Raw genomic sequence first — 23,125 nt, forward strand, 5'->3', positions numbered from 1 at the left:
CTTTTTTGTCTGAACATTGCTTATTGTCTTATATACAAGATCAACTTATACACGAGCATGCACCGACTATTCTACAAAACCAAAAGCATTTCAGTTCTGTGCCACTGACCATCTTATAGTTCCAAAGAATACCAACATATGAGGCACTGACAAAACCTCACCCAAACTAGTTCAAATTTTATGTTCTTCTCCTGAAAAGATAAGGTTCCATCTGGGGGGTTATGCCCTTACTGTAAGCACAAAGGTCAAAAGCTTTTTTGCAAAGTCTGAGAAGATGTTGTATGCTCAATATGAGTGGACTTAAAACAATGGGAAGAATAACCCAAATCACAGATACCGGATGCTAGGGTTCACCTTGTGTGCTGGCGTCCAAGAAAAGGATCTGAGTGTCATTGTAGACAATACGATGAAACCTTCCGCCCAATGTGTGGCAGCTGCAAAAAAAGTAAACAAGATTCTAGGAATTATTAAAAAAGGGATGGTTAACAAGACTAAGAATGTTATAATGCCTCTGTATCGCTCCGTGGTGCGACTTCACAAGTTTCACGGGTCGAGGGGTGTTCGGGTGGGCAATCGGGTGTGCGGGAGGGCCAGACGTGGGGGGATGCGTTGGGGCAGGAGGGCCTGGGATCCCTCCTGCCTGTATTTTAGTGGGGGTGGGGGGCTGCCAGGGCAGGAGGGCTTGGGCTCCCTCCTGCCCCGATCGTGTTGGGAGGGTTGCGATTTCGCCGGGGCAGGAGGGCTTGAGCTCCCTCCTGCCCCAATTGTGTCAGGAGGGTCGCGGTTTCACTGGGGCAGGATGGCTTGGGCTCCCTTCTGCCCGATCCGATTGGGGAGGGGTGGATCGCTGCAGGAGAGATTGGCTATCTCTCCTGCCGCAATCGTTGCTAGGGGGGAGGGTGGATTCTGTAACCGGTGTTCTTTTTGACAGACACAGGTTACAGAATCCAGCTTTTAGGCGAAGGACTGGCTCCTCCTTCACCTAAAAGTTCTTGTGTTGGGCGTTGATGTAGTGTTGGTCTGGGCGTTTAAACAGCTGAATGTAGAGGTAGGCCATTATTATTAAAAAAACAAAACAAAAAAAAAACCTACTTTTGGACATTTTTTTTGAGAATGGACATTTTTCCTGCTTCTACTTTCAGCGTTTAGGGCCTAGGCCAAAAGGTGACTTAGAAGGTTTTTTTTATGCTCCTCCACGCCTGCAGATCTACGAGAAGAATCATCTTTGGAATGATTTAAAACTAAATTAAAAACCTTTAAAGTTAACATACTCATTTACTTTTTCCTCTCTTTAGTATGATTATTACGTACAGGTTCCCATCCAATTGTTCTTCCTTTTACTGTCTCTCTTTTCTATAGACTATGTAGTTCTACCCCTCTTCCCTCTTCCCTGTGCCAGTATGTCTGTGTGTTATATCGTTCGTTTTTCCCAGATTTTACTTTTTTTTAATGTAAATTTACTTGTACTCTGCTTAGAAATTCAATAAGCGGAATATCAAATTTTTAATAAACTTGAAACTCACCTGGAATATTGTGTTCAATTCTGGTCTCCATATCTCAAGAAAGATATAGCGGCACTAGAAAAGGTTTAAAGAAGAGCGACTAAGATGATAAACGGGATGGAATGCCTCTTGTATGAGGAAAGACCAAAAAGGTTAAGGCTCTTCAGCCTGGAATGAGATGGCTGAGGGGAGATACGATTGAAGTCTACAAAATCCTGAGTGGAGTAGAACGGGTACAAGTGAATCAATTTTTCACAGGGAAATACTTTTAAAACCAATAAGAGGAATTATTTTTTCACTCAGAGAATAGTTGAGCTCTGGAATGCATTGCCAGAGGAGCGGATAGCATAGGGTTTGGACAATTTCCTGGAGGAAAAGTCCATAGTCTGTTATTGAGAAAGACATAGGGCAAGCCACTGCTTGCATTGAATCAGTAACATGGAATGTTGCTACTCTTTGGGTTTTGGCCAGGTACTAGGTGACCTGGATTGGCCACCGTGAGAACGGGCTACTGGGCTTGATGGACCTTTGGTCTGACCCAGTAAGGCTATTCTTATGTTCTTATAATGCAAAATAAAACAAATTTTACAGTTAGAATTATTGGACTTCTTGCTTGACTTAAAACAAAGCTATTTTATGTAAAAGCAGAAATCCATTTGTTCTCTAAACAAAATAAATTGATCATAGATCATCTTCCCATATAAAGCTTGCAGAAATGCATGCAGTATACTGTTATTTTAAGTTCAACATTAGTTGAACTGTAACTAAAAACGTCTATTGTTCTTTTCTTTGGGGAAGCAAATCTGCCACCTTAGTATAAGATTGAATGAGCAATTTTTCACAAGCTGCTTGTACATCAATATCATCTTACCAGATTCTTAAGATGCCTTTATACAGTAGCCACACTGGGTTTGACTTTGCTCATCCTGAGCAAGAGTAGTCTGATCAGGACTGTGTCCTAAGCATGTGAAGGTTTTCAAGATAATCGTGTTTGTTTCAAATGCAGTAATAGGAGATAACGGAGTTTCATTTGTTAGTACATAAGAGTCACCATACTGGGACAGATTGAAGGTCCATCAAGCCCAATATCCTGTTTCCAACCTAGGTCACAAGTGCCTGGCAAGATCCCAAGGAGAAAACTAGATTTTATACTGCTTATCCTAGGAATAAGCAGTGGATTTTGCCAAGCCATCTTAATAATGGTTATGGACTTATCTTTTAAGAAATTATCCAAACCTTTCTTAAACCCTGCTAACTAAACACTTTCACTACATTCTCCAGCAACAAATTCCAGAGTTAATTACACATTGAGTGAAGAAATATTTTTCTGGTTTATTTTAAATCTACTACTTAGTAGTTTCATCACATGTCCTATAGTACTAGTATTTTTGGAAAGAGTACATAAGCGATTCACATCTACTCATTCCACTTCACTCAGTATTTTATAGACCTCTATTTTATCTCCCCTGAGCCGACCCTTCTCCAGGCTGAACAGACCTAGACACTTTTAGTCTTTCCTCATAGGGAAGTAATCCCATCCCTTTTATCTCCATCCCTTTTCTAATTCAGCTATATATTTTTTGAGATACGGCAAACAGAACTACACATAGTATTCGAGTTGTGGCCGTATCATAGAGTGATATAAAGGCATGATAACATTTTCATCTTTGTTTCCTGATAATTCCTAACATTCTACTGGCTTTCTTAGCTGCTGCCACACACTGAGCTGAGGGCTTCAACAAATCTTCCAAAATGATACTTAGATCCTTTTCCTAGGCTGTGACTCCTAACATGGAACCCTGCATCACATAGTTATAAGTTCAGGTTCCTCTTTCCCAGATGCATCACTTTACACTTGTTCACATTAAACATCATCTGCCATTTTGATTCCCAGTCTTATGAAGTCCTTTTGTAATTTTTTACAATCCTCTTGTGATTTAAGAACTTTGAAGAAATTTGTGTCATCAGCAAATTTAATTACCTTTTGTAATTTTTTACAATCCTCTTGCGATTTAAGAACTTTGAAGAAATTTGTGTCATCAGCAAATTTAATTATCTCATTAGCTATTCCTATCTCTAGATCACAGTTCTTCAACCGCTGGTCCACGGACCAGTGCCGATCTGCATAAAAATCTTGCCGGTCCGTGAAGGATTCGGGTTCCCGCCGCAACAAAAGGTGCCGGCGTCAGCTGACATGTAACTTCCTGTTACTGTCGCTATGCTGGGACTCCTGCCTTCCACCATTGGGACTTCTGCTGCGTATGTCTCCTGCTCCTGCCTTTGTCTCCGCACCCCCAGACCAGCAGCGGCAGCTCTGTGTGCTTTTAACTTCGGCACACAGCTTCCCCTAAACAGTATTTTAGCCGTGGTTTCATGAGAAAGCCTTGGGGCCTTTGCTATGCCGGCCCGCTTCGATGATGCAATGTGGGCTGGCCTACCAAAGGCCCCGAGGCTGCCTCATGAAACCGCGGCTAAAATACTGCTTAGGGGCAGCTGTGTGCTGAAGTTAAAAGCACACAGAGCTGCCACTAGCTTACATAAAGGAAACATTTGCTGGAGAGGGAAGGGAGAAGGAGTACTCCTGGACAAGGGAGGGGAAGGGTATACTGCTGACAGGGGAGAAGGGAAAGGGAAGGGACGAGAGTTACTGTTGGATAAGGGGAGGAGGAAAGGGAGAAGGGGTACTCCTGGACAAGGGAGGGGAAGGGGGTACTGCTGACAGGGGAGAAGGGAAGAGAGTTACTGTTGGATAAGGGGAGGAAGAAAGGGAGAAGGTACTGCTGGACAGGGGGGAGGAAAATTGGAAGGAAACAGCTGGCTGGGAGATTAGAGGAGGGGTAGGAGTCAGGATGGAATGGAGAGATCAGATGAGAGAAAGGGGAGAGACAGAGTAATGACAAAGTAGAGAGAGATTGATGCTGGGAAGGGGGGTAGATGAGAAATAAGGAAAGAGGGACAAAGATGCTAGATCTGGTGTAGGAGAGAGGGGCATAGAAAGAACGCAGATACCATATGGGAGGGGGAAAGGGCAAACAGTGGATGGAAGGGGCAGATGCTGGATTGAAGAGACAGAGGGCAGACGCTGGATGGAATAGAGTGAAAAGACAATGAAAGCAGAAACCAGAGACGACAAAAGGTAGAAAAAAATAATTTTATTTCTATCTTATGATTAGAATATATCAGATTAAAATATGTATCCTGCTAGAGCTGATGTTAGACATAACTGGGGAGTGCAAAGCCCAGGCAGTGCTTCTTTAGCTTCCAGCTGGCTTAGGGCTCTCTCTGACCAGGAGGCAGTTGCCCTTGTTGCACTCCCCCTAACACCATTCCTGCCATGTGTGACTGCAGTATTCTGTTAACATGATATTTGTGTAGCATTCTGTAATAATTTGGCTTATTCAGTTTTCTTGATAGTAGAGGGGATATATGTGAAGGGGAGGGGAGATGGGGGTTTTGTTGATCCTTGCCCTGTATTATTTAAATTTATAAAATGACAATTGTACAGAATATTGTTTCTTTTTATACTTTAATAAAATATGTTCAATATAAAATCATAACTATTTGAGGCTTGTGCGGTTGGGATCAGATGGTTAATGGGACCGAGCTCGGGGGATGGGGTGGCGATGGGGTTTTTAAAAATTTCAGTCTTATTAGTTTGCCGGTTTATGAAATAATTATTTTATTTCCGACGGTCCATAGGTATAAAAAGGTTGAAGAACACTGCTCTAGATCACTTATAAATATATTAAAAAGCAGCAGTCCCAGCACAGACCCCTGGGGAACCCCACTATTTACTCTTCTCCATTTAGAATATTGACCACTTAACCCTAATCTTTGTTTTCTATCTTTCAATCTGTTAATCCATAATAGGATGTTACCTCCTATCTTATCAAAATAAGAAAACCTGAAATATACTAGAACAACACTAATATAGTGAGCAAAAAAGTTCTAGATGATACGAGCTTGAGGCAGAAAAATCTGTACTGCAGCAATATGTATGTAACACTAATATCAATAATGATAATAAAAAAATTTTTTTAGTGAGAAGATGTGTGGATTGGTCAGTGAAATGAGCGGAAACCGTTCAATCCTTCAATCCGTGTGCGGGTAACAACCCAGCACACCACACCATCATAGAATCTTATTCGTGTGTAGTGAATCAAAATAACAGTACACAAAAACATGTGTAATAAATCATACAAAATTATATAAAGTTGCAGTAACACATTAACTGACAACAAGGTAGAATAACTGCACAGTCTATCCAAAAAGCAGTAAAAAGACTTAATTTAAGTGGACGGCCTCCAAAATCAGGAACTCCCCAAACAAGTTTCACAAGGGGTCCCAATTGCAGAAGCTGTACTCCAGGAAACATAGATGGTTCAACTGATTCAGTTTTAGAAATAATCCTTCTTCAGGAACCTGTCCTAAATGAACTTCCAAGAGAAAATGCCCAGATTAGAAATGGCAGTTGAACTCACTGGGTTCTGCCTCTCCAACTGCTATTTCTAATCTGGGCATTTTCTCTTGGAAGTTCATTTAGGACAGGTTCCTGAAGGAGGATTATTTCCAAAACTGAATCAATTGAGTATAGCTTCGGACCCCTTGTGAAACTTGTTTGGGAAGTTCCTGCTTTTGCAGGCTGTCCACTTAAGTTAAGTCTTTTTACTGATTTTTGGATAGACTGTGCAGTTATTCTACCTTATTGTCAGTTAATGTGTTACTGAACTTTATATAATTTTGTATGATTTATCACAAGTGTTTTTGAGTACTGTTATTTTGATTCACTACACACGAATAAGATTCTATGATGGTGTGGTGTGCTGGGTTGTTACCCGCACACGGATTGGATTGAATGGTTTCCGCTCATGTCACTGACCAATCCACACTGAGATCTGACTACAAAAATTTTTTTTATCATCATTATTGATATTAGTGTTACATACATATATATATTGCTGCAGTACACATTTTTCTGCCTCAAGCTCCTATCATCTAGAACTTTTTTGCTCACTATATTAGTGCTGTTCTAGTACATTTCGGTTTTTTTTATTTTGATAAGATAGGAGGTAACATCCTATTATGGATTAACAGATTGAAAGATAGAAAACAAAGATTAGGGTTAAGTGGTCAATATTCTTAGATGCTGGCAACGCCATTGTTCTGGAGCTCCTGGTACCATGCCTCGAGGAGTGAGGCCAATGCTTTTTTGCTGTCATTCTATGCACAACACTGTGGTCTTTCAGTGTTTCCATGGTGTTGGATCCAATGCTGATTTATCCCAGAGCTATTAGCATCACCTGATTTTGAGGCAGGTGGAGACCTCTTTGATCTAGTACACTCCCAGTGTCTGATGTAGCTTTGGTGGCCAAGGGAATCAATTCTTTTGATACCAATCCACCAGACTTGGCCAAAAATTTCTCCTATTGGGTTTATCTCAACTTCTGAGTTCTTTTCTTCATTTTCAGAGAAAACAGACAAATGAGTCATGATCAGAGTCTAGACACCCCAAACACCAACTGTGGGGGGGTCAGTGCTGGACATGAATCTATTACAACGAGTACAACGTTTAAAGCCACTGGGAACTTTCTGAGCCATTGATAAACAGCCAAGGCAAAATCAAACAGTTCAGTGGTGAAGAACAAAACAAAAATCCTCACAGACAATTCCTGGCTGATGCTTAGGCATAAAGGAGCCTTAAAATAAAAAAAGAAAGAAAAAGAAATAAATAAAAAGAAATATATAAGTGCTGGAAAATCTAGGGAGACACTACCTGGACAGGGGAAGTGCAAAACAAAATGAAACAGAGGAAGGGAATATACCCGGTCACAAGAAGACATTAAAAAAAAGAAAAGAACCCCCCTCCCCCCAACATGCTGAGGAGAACTCACTAAATATGATTTCTCTGCTCCGTAGAAAGAAGACAATTGATGGTCCCGCGCAATCACACTAGGCAGGAAGGCAGCCAAAGGCTTCTTAAAGCTGTAGAACACTGGGTAGAATCCACATTAGAGCTCTATCAGATGATAATAATAATAATAACTTTATTTTTTCTATACCGCCATAATCCTGCGACTTCTAGGCGGTTTACAGTGAAAGAGAGCTGTACAATCAGCAAATTACAAGGTGAGAACAGGTAGGAAGTCACTGAGTAATCAGTGTTTACAGGTTACAAATAGGTTACAGTATAATCTTAAGCATTTTACATCAAAGGGGCTGGATGGTCAGCGAATTACAGAATACAGGTGGTGAAGAAGACACTGAATAGTCAAGAGAAGAATAGAATACATTTGTGAAGAAGTGTGGTATCAACATAAAGAGAAAGGTTTTAGGACGGGGGGGGGGGGGGGGGCGTTGTCTGGCTGGGAAATAAATCTATTGAATAGAGCGGTCTTGATTTCTTTCCAAAAGGCGCCATAGGTCTGCCTGGCTTTGTCGGTGAAGTTGCCTAGCCAGGTTTGCTGTCTGGCAGCTTGAAACTTAAAAGTTCTATCCAGAAAGGTTCTGTATTTGCAACCTATGATCTTCGGGTAGGCAAAGAGGTTGCGATTTCTGGTTGTCCTTGTGGGGGTGTCACCCATGTTTCAGAATGATTGTGCTGTTTGTCCTCAGAGAATAGGAATTTCACAAATCAAAAACAAGTTGTATAAATTCCACCCAAGCATCTCCTGCTGTGCAAGATGGCTTATACAATGCCTTCCTCAAATCCAAATTCAATCCAAAATGGCTTACATCAGGCAAAAACAGCCACCCTCTCCACTCCCCCACCCCCAATTTTCTGAGGTTTTCCCCCCCGATTCCCCCACCCCACAATGTGGAATTCTTTTTCTGAAGCATATTTTGGGGGTCTTAATTTGCTAGAAACACATTCACACAATATAAAACTAGAACAAAGGAGAGGAAACAATGATTTTTTCCCCAGTTTGTTTATTCACTATGTACTCAAAGAATGCTTAATTTAAACAGCAACAGAATTACTTAAAAAATATTTGCTAGTTTGAGCTGCTTTAACATAGCCCAGCCAATCATTCCTCACTGCTTTTAACCGACAGCATGACAATTATATCACCTTGTACTGCAGTTTTCCAGTTCACAGACTCTCCCTACATAGTATGCTGACAACACCAGAACTCAAATGCAGTTATTCTCAGCGGCCCTAACCACGGCCTTGTACAAAAGGAAGCACGACTTCCCTTCACTAGCTCGTCCCTCCCTTCATATTACATCACAGAACTGACTGCTGCAGTGCACATCTAAACACACACACACACTTTGTTTCTTAGTGATTAACAGCACATACATGCCTTATCAAATAGACTCCCATACATTTTCTTTGGATGTTCACGCTGAAGCATGTCAGAAATCTTAGAGCTACAATGCAAAACAATTACCTCTGGCACTTTAAGCATTTTATCACATATGCATTTGTTTTGTCTATGTACACATTATTTCCTGAACCATTCAAACAACAGTAACTCCTTTATTTTTTAAAAAGATAGGTATATACTGATATTACTTTAGTCATGGTTACTGAGGGCCCAGACTGGGAAAGTAAAGGCACAGATTCAGAGCCCACTTCATCACAGGCCTCCTCAGACTGGACCCCCATATCTTTCATATGGTTCTGCTGTGGGGAAACTCTGCTCTTAGAGGGAAATATCCCTGGCGCCGGCACCGCAGTGACCCCCAAGGGGTCAGTCTGACCTCTGTAATTCAAATATGCTTCATACATCACGCTCACAAATTCTGGAGCAAAACCCTGACCAGGATGCCCAGAGGGCCCTTGCAGGGGCTCCTGTAGTCCATTCTGGGGTTTAAAGGCAGATACGTGGCTACACTTTGCTCAGGGACACACTTTCTCCATTTTCCAGCTCTAACCAGGATTTTGACCTGAACACCAAGTCATCTGGGACCCCATCGCCCCAGACAGATTAGAGGGGGCTAAGCTCGTACGGCATGTGGGACAAGGACATTCCTCAGCAGGACATCCAGCGGAAATCTGGCATGAATCCAGGGTATCACGGTCTGAGCCCAACTACACCAGGAGTGGGCAATCACGGTCCTCAAGGGCCACAACCCAGTCAATTTTTTGAGATATCCACAATGGATATGCATGAGATTGATTTGCATACAATGGAAACAGTCCATTTAAATTAATCTCACCCCTTATCTACACCAATTTTCAGTCAAATCGAGATGTTTTGAGACATATAGAGGCTTTAATCTAAAACCGGGAAATCCAAGATGGCAATTGTGGCTGCGATTAAGGCGCTAAAAACGGCCCAAGAGAGCTAAATAAATAAAAAAATTGAGGGAAAGAGATTTTAGAGGAGGGATACCATATTCCTAGTCACAGGAACCTTCAAACAGGACTTCTAGAGACATCCCCCCCCCCCATAGGCTATGAAAATCTGTACTATGCAGATGCTGGGGCTGCCTGAGCTGAAACTGCAGCCAGAGAAAATGAGAAGACTTCTGCCTCAGACAAGCCTGAAAATGCCTGGAAGCTTTTTTCTTCAGACTGACCTTCAGTTCTCGACAGGATTGAGTCCTCAAACCTCCACCGGTACTAGAGCGAAGTTGGGGGAAAGAAACGCAGTCGGCATCTGATCCAAGTGTAAAAATCACCACAGGGCCATATAGCCTGTGTGCAAGCTTTCTGTGGACAAAACCTAGAAAGAGCCTTGTTCCCAAGGGAACAGTCCCTGAGCTCCTGGACTATTAATGCAGGCTGGTCAAGCAGGTGTCTGCTGGCTACAGATGTCCGCCCTGAAAGTCTATGCTTTCTCGTGGCCAGAGATGCCCCTGGAAAATTGGGATCCTCTGCAGTACTGAAGAGCCTCATGACCAGATAAAAACCTGAAAAAAAGGAAAAACAAACACGAGCAGAACAGACAGACTTCTACAATTTTGCGTGTACAAAGAAAAACTGAGAAGATACAGCTCAACCCATAGTGATGGGAGGCAGAGCAGAAAAATGTAAATGAAACTCTCTACACAAAATCCCACTGGTTCAAGACTGATGTGCCTATTGTACTAGAAATGGCATTATCACTCAACATTGCTACACATGCACAATATGAAATACCTTTCAGACACTGATGTCTTGAGAAACTTCCATGGCAATATGTAACATTATTAATATTGATATGGATGCCATCATGTCTATCTCTATGGTGATATGACCTATAGAATGAAGTTCATGACCGTATCCCATTGTGAATGTCTACATGGAAAAATCACATTATATTGAATTCCGATTACCCATAACTTTATATGCACAGGTGCACTAAGTTCAAAAATATAACGCTGGTCCTAAAAGAGAAACAAATTTACAAAGAACTGGAAGCTGCACTCAACATACACTGGAGAAGGGTACCAAATACTGAAATACAAGTAAGGGGTTAGAAATTGGTCTACAAGGATGGCCAATAAGATCACAAAACCTTTGCGGAGAAGGCTAATACTTGCTTTAGAATAAAAGACGTGGAGCGGATAATAATAATAAAAAAATCTAAGTCTGTTTTGGGCCTAAGTCACTAGTCGCCCAAAGTCAGAAATGTCCAAAGTCCATTCTCGAAAAATACGTCCAAATATTTTTTTTTTTTAAGAGAATCATCTACTTGTACGTCCAGCCATTTGATCATCCAGACTGCTAAGTCGTCTATCTTTATACCCCATTCTCGTCCAAAAAATCATCCAAGTCAAAAACGCCTAGAACAATACCTTTTAGACTGGACACCCAGACATGGCAAAAGAGTAGTGGGGCACCTTACAAGGCACTGCTGTGAACTTCACAAAAAAGAGTACCACCTAAACATCTCACAACTCCCTTATAGGTCATGGTGAGCCCCTCAAAACCTACTATGCCCACCTATCTACCACACCAATAGCCCTTATGGCTGCAGGTACCACCTTTATGGCAGTACAGTAGGGTTTTGGTGGGTGCACGTTTCACCATCAATGCAGTGGTTAGAGTGGCTTATGGGCCTGGGTCATCCTCTCTATGTTTCACTAGCCCACCCCCCAGACTACATAAGACACCTCTGTGCAGCTCTACTAGGCTTTCCTATGCCAGGTGCTGATGTTCTGGAGGTAGGTATGTACGTTTTATTCTGATTTTTATGGTGGTGTGGGGGGGGGGGTCAGTGACCACTGGGGGAGTATGTGGGGGTCTGTACTTTGTGTCTACAGTGGTTATCTGGTCACTTTTGATACCTTCTGGGCATTTATACCTGTTTTTAGATTGCCATACCTTCTGGGCACTTATGCCTGTTTTTAGGTTGCCTAAGTCACAATGTATAAGTTTCGTCTAGGAAGTCTCATTGAATGTTTGTCGCTGCAGGATGACTAAGTCTAGGTTGGCCCACATCCTGCTTACCTCCCGCCCTAACCACTCCTTCAAAAACGTCCCTTTTCACTCTAAAACCCGTTTCAATTATCGGCACTTGGACGACTTGTCTTTTTGATTGTCCAAGTGCCGATTTAGGGTTTTCGATTATGTACCTCATACTGTATATTCTTTTTCTTTTTGCGCTTTTGCACAGGGATCTGAGTAATAAGTATAATTGCTCATAGATTGCAGAGGCCTTTAAATGTAAACTAATCTGATCAATAAATATAAAAATATTTAATTTCATTAAGCTCAGTTAAATAAACCATGTCAATTTAAGTCTATAGCTAAGAACAGAATAAATGAAACACTGTACATGATTTTAATGAATTTCACATGTATATATGTACCCAGTGCTTTTCCCCAAAATGATGGATAACTTAAATGTTTTCTAACAATAAACAATACCATATAAGTGTTATTCTGTGTTTTCCTGTCACTTTTATAATTAAAATTAAACTAAAGACTCCAGTTTTCTCCAAGACTAGTTTGGCTACCAGAAATTTGATAGAAACATAGAAATTGACGGCAGAAAAGGGCCATAGCCCATCGAGTCTGCCCATACCAATGACCCACTCCCTGACTTTTACTCCCCTATAGATCCCATGTGAATATCCCATTTTCTCTTAAAATCTGGCACGCTGTTGGCCTCAATTACCTGCTGAGGCAGCTCGTTCCAATGACCGATCACCCTTTCGGTGAAGAAGTACTTTCTAGCATCACCTTGAAATTTCCCTCCCCTGATTTTCAGCGAGTGTCCTCTGGTTACCGAGGGCCCTGTAAGACTGAAGATATCATCTTTCACCTCTATACGCCCCGTGATATACTTAAAGGTCTCAATCATGTCCCCCCTCTCTCTTCGCTCCTCCAGTGAGTACATCCGCAGGTTTTTTAGCCTTTCTTCATACGTGAGATCCCTGAGCCCTAAGACCATCCTGGTAGCCATTCGCTGAACCGACTCAATTCTCAACACATCTTTCCGGTAGTGTGGTCTCCAGAATTGAACACAATACTTGAGATGAGGTCTCACCATGGATCTGTACAGTGGCATTATGACTTCAGGTTTTCTGCTGACAAAACCCCTACGGATGCAGCCCATCATTTGTCTTGCCTTGGACGAAGCCTTCTCCACATGATTGGCAGCCTTCATATCATTGCTAATGATCACTCCTAAATCACGTTCCACCGTGGTCCTGGACAAGGTTTCACCATTTAGTGTGTAAGTTCTGTGTGGATTTTTTTTGCCTAGGTGCATTACTTTACATTTTTTAACATTGAAGCCTAGCTGCCAAGTTGATGACCACTGTTCCAGCTGCCGTAGGTCCTGCGTCATAAAGTCAGGCACACTGCTTTTGTCTACTATGTTGCATAGTTTGGCGTCGTCGGCAAACAGTGATACTTTTCCTCTAAGCTCTTGGGTCAAATCTCCTATGAATAAATTGAATAGAATCGGCCCTAAGACGGAGCCCTGAGGTACTCCACTCGTCACTGCTGACGTTTTGGAGGGGGCACCGTTTACCATCACCCTTTGAAGCCTACCATCTAGCCAATCCCTTATCCATGTAGTGAATGTATCCCCTAATCCCATCGATTTTAGTTTGTTCAACAGCCTGCGGTGTGGAACGCTATCGAAAGCTTTGCTGAAGTCCAAATATATCACGTCCAGGGATTCCCCGGCATCCAGATGACTGGTCACCCAGTCAAAGAAGTCAATCAGATTAGATTGGCAGGACCTTCCCCTGGTAAATCCGTGTTGGTGTGGATCACGTAAATTTTCTTCGTCTAGAATTTTGTCGAGTTTCTGTTTGATCAGTGTTTCCATGAGTTTGCACACTATGGATGTAAGACTCACCGGTCTGTAATTTTCTGTCTCTGTTCTGCAGCCCTTTTTGTGGAGTGGAATTACGTTAGCTGTTTTCCAGTCTAGGGGTACTTTTCCCGTGCGCATGGAAAGATTGAAGAGCACGGATAGTGGTTCAGCCAGAACTTCACTCAGCTCTCTGAGTACCCTGGGGTGTAGATTGTCAGGTCCCATGGCTTTGTCTACTTTGAGTCTTGAGAGTTCGTGGTAGACGCTACTGGGTGTAAACTCGTAATCATGAAACAGGTCATTTTGGCTGTCTCTTATCTGTAGTTGTGGACCAGCTCCCGGTGCTTCACAGGTGAATACTGAGCAGAAGTATTCGTTTAGCAGTTCTGCCTTGGTAGTATCAGATTCTGCGTAGTTTCCATCTGATTGCCTAAGGCGTTCTATCCCATCTTTGTTTCTCTTCCTGTTGCTAATGTACTTGAAGAAGGATTTGTCCCCTTTTTTAATGTTCCGTGCTAGATCTTCCTCTGTTCGAAGTGTACTGGTGAATGGAAAACAAGGAAACCTATATATTATGATGGGGAAAAGGTTCAGCTCCAGGAAATTCCTGAAACTGCTTTCCAAGATCAGAAAACTTCCCCTATCACTAAAGAAAAACAGCACATGCGCTTATCAAATAAACCCCAGGTTAACACTAAGGGCTAGATTCACAAAGCAAACCGGTCATGTACCAATCAGTTTGCGACCCCTTTGCGACCAGATTTCCCTCCGGCCCGATTCATTGACCTGTCCTGCGATCCGCTTCCAATCTGTGCATACAAATGAGGGGAAACGCATGCAAAGTAGACAGGGATGCGATTCACCAACAAAATGTTTAAAACCGACTGGGCTGGCCGATCAACCCAAGAAGTGACTGCTGGGGATATCACAAACGTCTTTCCGACTCTCCAGCTCCATTGAAGCCCTGCTCTCTGCTGCCCCCTCCGATGCTCATCCCCGGATCTCTCCTGCCTGCCACCCTTAATCTCTCCTGCCCTTCCCCGCACTGCAAGCCCGTGGTTTTAACCCGCGGGTTTAAAGCGGGTTAAAACCACGGGCTCGCTGAGCTACAAAATTAAAAAAAGTAAAAAAAAAAAAAAAAGTTGCAGCTTGGACAGGCGATCCGTGCCGGCAGATGAGGGCGTTCCTCTGATCGCCCCCATCTACATATTGGATTCGGACCTGCCCGGATCGGACACGGATCGGTCTCGATCAGGCAGATTTGTGAATCTAGCCCTAAGACAGTCAGTGAAGCAGACTTATTTATCTCGTGATTAAGTTGTTTGTCACAGCAGAACCTACTGCACACAAGAGTAGCTCAGTTTCCAGCACAGCACTCAGAGGGGGAGGGGTAAAGAAACCCTTAACTGCACTGCCACAGCAGAGCAAAGGAAAACCAGCAGAGAGAGGATTAATTGTCAGCCCAATGAAAAGTTCACACACCCCAGCTGAGCCTGTTAAAATCGCCAGGAGCAAGGACGGGAGCAACAAGACACCTGGAGACCCAACCCTCAGTGTCTCCAAGGAAAAGATTTATAAAGGCTACTGGGGACATTCTACAGGCCTTAAAGGAAAAACCAGCTTTACTTCAGCCAGCCAGAATCAACTTCCTAGCAGGGAAAGGAACGTGGCAGCTTGACAGAAGTTCATTGAAGTCGAACAGGGCAACCAGGTTAGAGAACTCCTGATTTTGAAATGCCTAGCCTTGGATTAAATTCAGAGTCTGAGGGTTGGGAACTAAATTCTGAGGGAAATGAGAGCATGGAATGTGATTATGTTTGGGATTCTAATGTGAAGGATGGTTCAGAAATGCTGTGGCAAGCCAATGAAAGTGACAGTGCATGTTTGTGAAAACTTCTTAAGAGGAAAAGTTTATTTCTGATTTAAAAGACATAGAACACTTCTTCCATGTGAAGTATAAATGTATTTCTGGTTCCTGTACTCAAGTGCCTAATCTGGTTCCTGTACTCAAGTGCCTAATCTGAAGGAAGAATAGCACAGGTGCCTTGCAGGGAAAGGAATGGAGAATGGTAATCTGTTTCTCCCTTACTTACTAAAGCAGAACAGAGAGACACCTTGGGTAAAGCAGGAGACTAATACACATGGACTATAACAACGAAGTCTGCTTACAAACCTTCTGTCCTAAGGGCAAAACCCAAAGCTTATATAATAAAGTGCTGTCAAAGTAGGCAAGAAGCCTGAATACTTTAAGTTTTGATTTGGCATTTTGTGTTTATGTGACTGGTCAGGACTGAGAATTGCCAGTATACCAAAACTGTGATTTAAAAAAGAATCAAGGTGGTAAAGATTTACTAAGTTTTGCCTTATATTTTTTCTGTTGGCTCAGGTGAGCCTAATAAAAGAACTTTTGTTTTGCATCCAATTTGGTTCCAGACCTCCTTATTGAGCAAGCAATTCTAGTTCAGCCACTCCAAGGTTCTGCTCGGCTTGGTGTTTTGGCTATGGTATAGGCAGGCTATGGACCTTGCCTACCACCCTGCCACATGCTTTGTTGTGGCAGTGTTGGGATATAGCGCCTCAGGCAGGCTGAAGTTGGAATTGCAGCTAAAAAATATTTTTCCGCTTCTTTTTGAATTATTTTTCCTTCTGAGTTTCATCAATCAGCTGGACTGTGTAATTGGGACTAGAGAGAAGTGTGCAGCAATACAAGAATGTTCCGGGCTAGTGATGCCCGTACTCCCATTCAGGGAGGAATGGATTACAAATAACAGGCGGAACCAGACACATCCAGAGTCCAGTCTACTAGTGGTGACCAGAGCAAACTGTCCAGTCTTGCAGTCAATGTGCAGACCCACTAGTGATTAAGGTAATAGCACCTAAGCTCACTGGGGGAGATCCCTTATTAAGGCTTTGGGGAAACATAGGAGGGCAGTGAACTCTGTGAAAGTACTGCACTTGGGTGTGCGGTTTTTTCTTTCGGGACCTGGTGGGAAGAGGATAAACGCTAGTCCCAGGAAATGATTAAAGGCAACTTCAGCACACAGATGGACTCATGGAGAGCCGACCATAATGCTCAGCAAGAAAAACATCTAGAACTGACTCGGGGAAGATTCTCAAAAGTTTAACACCGTTGCAAAACTGTTTTCCAGCGGTTTAGCCTGTATGCAGTTTAGCAGCAGATTACCAAAAGGGATTATCTCCGTCTTTAGCAAGGTTTCTAGCAATCTCCGACACTAATGTGCAACATTGAAATGAGCCCTCCGGTGGATTCTTAAAAAGTACCAAGCCATTTTCAAAAAGCGTTGGATTTTGGCGACAAAAAAACACAACTGGACAAGGGGTGCCGGTCAGTGTCAGAGACTGCTAGAAAGCCCTGTGTTATGATGCAGCGGGAGAGATGCCCATTCTTTCTGGTGCATCACAACACCCCTTCTCAAAAATCCCAGCCAAGACCCCCCCTACACCAGGGGAGATGCTCACTCTCTCCTGCTGCACTAAACCCTGCCGTGACCTGACCCAACCGCCCCCCCCAACAGCAGGAGAGATGCCCACTCTTTCCTGCTGCACTAAACTACCCACCTTGACCCGACCTGACTATCCCCCGCCCCCCACAGCAGGAGAGATGCCTACTCTTTCCTGCTGCACTAAATTACTCACTGCGACCCGACCGCTCCTCCACTTAGTAGTGACCCTCACCCCCTTACCTCAACAGATGAGCCGGAGGGATGTGGACACCCTCCTCCCAGCTGTTGCTGCATCCCCTCCCTGGATGCATTGAGAAGGGTCCTAAGGCTCTGATTGGCCCGGACACTTAAGATCTAAGGCAATTGGGTTGGGTCATGGCAGAGTTTAGTGCAGCATCTCCTGCTGCGGGGGTGGGGGGGGGGGGTCATGGCAGTTACGTTGGGGAATTTTAGTGTAGCAGGAGAGAGTGGGCATCTCTCCTGTTGTAGGGAGGGTCGCAGCTGGGATTTTACGGCATCTCTCCCACTGTTGTATTTTTGTTTTGTTTTTTTTCTTTACGTGTTTTTCTGTGCATGTGCCCATTGCTATCACCAGCGATGGACACATTCAAATTTAGTGAATCTGCGCTGCTGTCCACTGACCTTATTTGCATGCGTGATTTTTAAAGAATGTCTCGGATTTTTAGATTCTGCATCAAAGTAGCTGTGTTAGCAGACCGTCGTTTTTTTTACATGGGATTTTGAGAATCCTGGCCTCAGTTTCTTAAAGACCAAGTACAAGCCGTGCTCAACCTTATACAAAAAAATGCCTGCAAGCACCTACAAATCTGGTAAGGGCTCCTTCCAGGGAGCTAATAAAACTCTATAAAATGTCTGCACAAGATGACTTAAAGGACTTCTTAGCCTTTGAGTGGGTGGCTGTAGCTTCATGCTGGCCCCCTGAACAGTGGGCAATTAACTTACTACCATGCTTAACAGGGAGAGAATTAGAAACTTTTTATACACTAAGTCCTGAACAAGCTAATGATTACCAAGTCATACGGGCTACCCTCCTAGACTATATGGGGTATTCCCCAGATTATAGTGCACAGTTTAGGATGGCCAAGATGAGGAAAGATGAAAGGCCAAGGCTCTTGTGCATCGTCTTGGAGGACTAGCAGAAAGGTGGTGACAGATTTAGGCACTAATTTCCAATCCGGGATCCTGAAGGCATTCTTTAGCGCCTTTGGCATAAAACAGGTTAGGATCTCAGCATATCACCCCCAAACCAATGGCCTTGTAAAGAGGTTAACAAGATCCTAAAAAGAATGCTGAAGAAGGGAACAGAAGGAGATGTTGGGAATTGGGATCTGCTAGTTCCCTTTCCGCTTTATGCAGCCAGGGAAAATATCCAGGAGACCTTGGGGGTGTCTCCCTCTGAGTTATTATATGGGAGGGCTCCGAGAGGCCTGCCCGATATCTTAAAGGAATAATGGGACCCCCCCCCCCCCGGATCCCAGCTAAAGAGCTGCACAGGGACGACGGGGATCCCGCGGGGTTGGAGGCAGCTCGAGCCGAGTGGCTCATCTTCTTTTCCTGCCTTCCTGCAGCGTACAGCATTCCCAGCACGCCACACGTAGCTGACCCAGAAGTCTTCCCCCAACGTCAGAGCTGATGTCGGAGGAAGGCTTCTCGTCGGCTACGTGCAGCATGCAGGGCCCGCTGCCCTGTGATTGTGAAGTGCTACTCTGGCTACTCTGAGTCTGACGTTAGGAGAGGTTGTGAGATGGTTCTGTCGTGCGCGCTCTCAGCTGTTGCACGTGTACAGCTCCTGCGCCTCGTGTGCCACAGAGGAGTAGAAAGAAGGAAGCAGCAAGTCTTGCGGGAGGGGGGCAGAAAGGGAGGGAGCAAGCAAACGGGCATGCACGTGTTGTAATTAGGAGGAAGCAGTTGGGATGTGGGAGGAGCCCAAACGCGGGACACAGGAGAGAGTGCATTTTTGAACACAGAAGGCAGGGAAAAGAAGAGGAGCAACATTAATGGAAAGAGGACAGATTGGCTGCTTGAGTTGGTTTTTTTTTTGGGGGGGGGGGTGTTCCTGTACATTGTACAACGAGACTGGGAAGGAAGGGAAACTGTCTACAGGCCTTTGCTTTTTATAGCAAGCTAGTTAGCTAGTTTTGACGTCCATAACTTGTTGAATGGCATAAACTTGGGAGAGAGGATGGAAGAAGGGAGGGAAAGTGATGCTGAGGTGGGGGAGGGAAAAGAAAGGGAGAATGGGCGCGAGTGTGTCAGTTAGAGGGAAAGAGATGGTGTACATGGGGAATGGAAGAGAGAGGAGAATTGTTGGTCATAGGGAGGGAGTGAGGTACAAATAGGGAAGAAAAAGATGAGAGGGAGAAATGTTGTGGTGGAAAGGGAACAGTGGGACAGATTGAAAGGGATGCAAGAGGAAGGAATGCTGGACATAGTGGTGAAGGGAATTGAGGTTGAGATATGGCATGGTGCTGGAGAGGGGTGATAGAACATAAGGAGAAATGTTGAGCATGGGGCTGGTGGGTAGGGGTGAAAGATGAGAAAGGGATAAATACTGGACCATGGTAGGAGGAACCAATGGACAGCAACAGAAGAATTTACAGAAGATGGGAAAGCAGAAAAAAGAAACTGGGACCAACTTGATGGAAAAATAAGTCTCCAGACAACAAAGGTAAAAACCAGAATTTATTGACTAAAATATATTAGCTTTGGGAAATGTATATAGCAGATGTCTTTATATTGTATTCAGAAGAAAAGGAAATGCATTTCTGGTTTTATTTCTACAGTGTTGAAGTACTTGCTGACCCTTGCTGTGGCTGGTGGGGAATGGGATCCCCAAGCACCACCATCAGAGGACCTCCTCTAGAGACGGCCAGAACTCCCCTCAACCAAGCACAGCAGTCGCTGGCAGCATCCATGAGCCACTGAGGTGCCAGCATCTGTGACTCAGGGACGCTACTGCTGCCTTCCAAGCTTGGCAAAAGGGACCCTCGGCCAACTGCAAAGGAAGTCCTCAGCTGAGTATCTATATTTTATATTTACATTAGAGGCTCTGGTAGAAATCCGTTTACAAAGTATGTATTCTTCCCAATTAATATTTCCAAATTAATAGTGTCTTTGCTTATTTGTAAATGGGTCTCTACCAGAGCCTTTAATTCAGTAGCATAATTAAATAAAATAACTATTTCTGAAACTGCAAGCCTCTGGAGAGATTGGAAGAGAGCATCCACCATTCAAAATATGGATGGGTGGAGACGGAGGGATTCCTCACGGGGACAGGTGGGATTTCTGTCCCCGGGCAACTCTCTGCAGCCCCGATGGGACCTATTTCGCCAGTCAATATTGGCTTCTTCAGAGGTCTTCACTAAATGCAGGCAATGGTACAGCACTTTCTAATTAAGTCAAACAACTGCTTTCAGCTCCATGACAGCTGCATACAGAGCTTACTGATTTCCCAGGGAGACCGCAGCACTTCTGGTCTCCTTGCTTGTTGACATAAGCTACAGCTGTGACACTGTCAGACAGTACTTGGACTGGTTGGCCCTGAAACGGGGGGAAAAAAGGGAGCAAGGTCAGATGGATCACCGTTATCTTAAAGCAAAGGGTGGACCAAACAGCTTCCAGTGGCCCTGAGCTACCCCATTCAGACAATGAGCGCCCCTACCCTGAAACTATCATCTGGTCACTACAGTCCAATTTCGAAGGTCCAGTGGAACACCCTTGAGAAGATTATGGTGATAAGACTACAAATCCAGGAGACTCCACAGAGACAGAAGCAAAGATAAAGCTGGTGAGGCTGTGAGCCCTGGTTCATGGCACTACATCCAAAGGCACCAAGGTTATAAACGTTTTACCATGTAGCCCTCGTGGAATGTTCCCTCACCTGGAGGACGACTAACGTTATTCCACTCCACAAGAAAGGCTCAAAGATGGAGACAGCAAACTACAGACCAGTGAGTCTAACATCGATAGTGAGCAAACTAATGGAAACTCTAATCAAACACCAATTGGATAAGATCCTGAATGAGGAGAATCTACGGGATCCCCGACAACATGGATTTACTAAGGGGAGATCTTGCCAATCCAACCTGATCAGCTTCTTCGACTGGGTGATGGGGAAGCTGGATATTGGGGAGTCCCTGGACATCATGTACCTGGACTTTAGCAAAGCATTCGATAGCGTACCACACCGCAGGTTGCTGAACAAGATGAGTTCTATAGGATTAGGTGACACATTGACGAAATGGGTTGGGAACTGGCTTGGAGGTAGGCTTCAAAGGGTGGTGGTGAACGGCACCCCCTTCAAAATGACGGAGGTGATCAGTGGAGTGCCACAGGGCTCAGTCTTGGGCCCAATCCTATTCAACATCTTTATAAGGGACTTGGCAGAAGGGCTTCGAGGTAAAATAACATTATTCGCCGATGACGCCAAACTAAGTAATGTAGTGGGCAAATGCACAACGGACGAAGATTCAATGCCCGACAACATGATGCACGACCTACTCCTACTGGAGCGCTGGTCTAGGACCTGGCAACTCAACTTCAATGCCAAAAAATGCAAAGTTATGCACCTGGGCAGCCAAAATCCATGCAAGTCTTATACCCTTAATGGCGAGATCCTAGCAAAAACGGTAGCAGAACAAGACTTGGGGGTAATCGTCAGTGAGGACATGAAGTCTGCCAATCAAGTGGAGTAGGCTTCGTCCAAGGCAAGACAAATCATGGGTTGCATACGAAGGGGTTTCATCAGCCGTAAGGCGGAAGTCATTATGCCATTGTATAGATCCATGGTGAGGCCCCACCTGGAATACTGTGTGCAGTTCTGGAGGCCGCATTATCGCAAGGATGTGCTGAGACTGGAGTCGATGCAGAGAATGGCCACCCGGATGGTCTCGGGACTCAAGGATCTTCCATACGAAGAACGGCTTGACAAATTACAGCTATACTCGCTCGAGGAGCGCAGAGAGAGGGGGGACATGATCGAGACGTTCAAGTATCTTACGGGCCGCGTCGAGGCGGAGGAAGATATCTTCTTTTTCAAGGGTCCCCCGACAACAAGAGGGCATCCGTGGAAAATCAGGGGCGGGAAACTACGAGGTGACACCAGGAAATTCTTTTTCACTGAAAGGGTGGTTGATCGCTGGAATAGTCTTCCACTACAGGTGATTGAGGCCAGCAGCGTGCCTGATTTTAAGGCCAAATGGGATCGGCACATGGGATCTATTCACAGGGCAAAGGTAGGGGAGGGACATTAGGGTGGGCAGACTAGATGGGCCTTGGCCCTTATCTGCCGTCTATTTCTATGTTTCTATGTTTCTTTGTACATTCTGAAAAAATAAACAATCAATTCACAGAAGTGTGGATAATGTTCAGTTCCAAAATTATGGGATTTCTATAAAACACAAATGGAGAAAAACTATAGACTAACAACGTAAAATAATCCCAAGTCCTGGAAGCACGCAGGTCTGAAACTCAACAAATCTTTCTCATTTTGGGCCTGCGGGTGGGAGACTAACTCCTGATGGGTAGTGAAACAAACACCAGGTACTCTGGAACCTGATCCAGTTTGAAATGGCTCTTAACATGCCTTTTGAAAATGACGGCACAGAAAACAAAATAAATTGTCACAAGCTTTAGTATAGTGCTGGCTTAACCTATAGACCAAGAGAGGCTCTGGCCTTGGGTGCTGATGCTAAAGGGTACCAAGTGCCCGAGCTCGTGTGTCACCAGCCCATAGGTTAAACTTAGCTTTTTAACATGGGCATTGCCCTCCAAAACAGCTTGCTATCTTGCCACCATCTTCCAGCATTCTCTGAATGGCACAGCCTCTTTGTCTAGCTTCCCCTCCGCAGGCCAGAGCCATAGTAGACTGGTTGGGGGAGAAGAGAGAGACCCATGACTGGAGGGGGAGATGCTACCATAGGGGAATCTTCGGAGA

The 23,125-nt window shown here is 44.2% G+C and overlaps 1 protein-coding gene and 1 long non-coding RNA gene across 3 annotated transcripts in view; one reads left to right on the top strand and one right to left on the bottom strand.

Moving 5' to 3' along the window:
* The window catches only part of LOC117362547, a 68,753-nt gene that overhangs the window by 19,025 nt on the left and 26,603 nt on the right, over positions 1-23,125 (bottom strand). The window contains exon 1 of one of the 2 annotated variants that reach the window (XR_004539913.1): positions 355-413. The exons of the other annotated variant lie outside the window; for it this stretch is intronic. This is a non-coding gene — a long non-coding RNA (uncharacterized LOC117362547). Of the gene's footprint in view, positions 1-354; positions 414-23,125 lie in introns of those variants that run through there. 2 annotated transcript variants of the gene reach the window in all.
* USPL1 (ubiquitin specific peptidase like 1) overlaps positions 15,076-23,125 on the top strand; it is a 173,773-nt gene continuing 165,723 nt past the window's right edge. Inside the window, exon 1 of the mRNA XM_033949084.1 lies at positions 15,076-15,416. The gene's annotated coding sequence lies outside the window, so the exon portion shown is untranslated. The remainder of the gene's footprint in view (positions 15,417-23,125) is intronic.

This window comes from Geotrypetes seraphini, chromosome 6 (genome assembly GCF_902459505.1).
Source record: "Geotrypetes seraphini chromosome 6, aGeoSer1.1, whole genome shotgun sequence".
Lineage (NCBI taxonomy): Eukaryota > Metazoa > Chordata > Amphibia > Gymnophiona > Dermophiidae > Geotrypetes > Geotrypetes seraphini.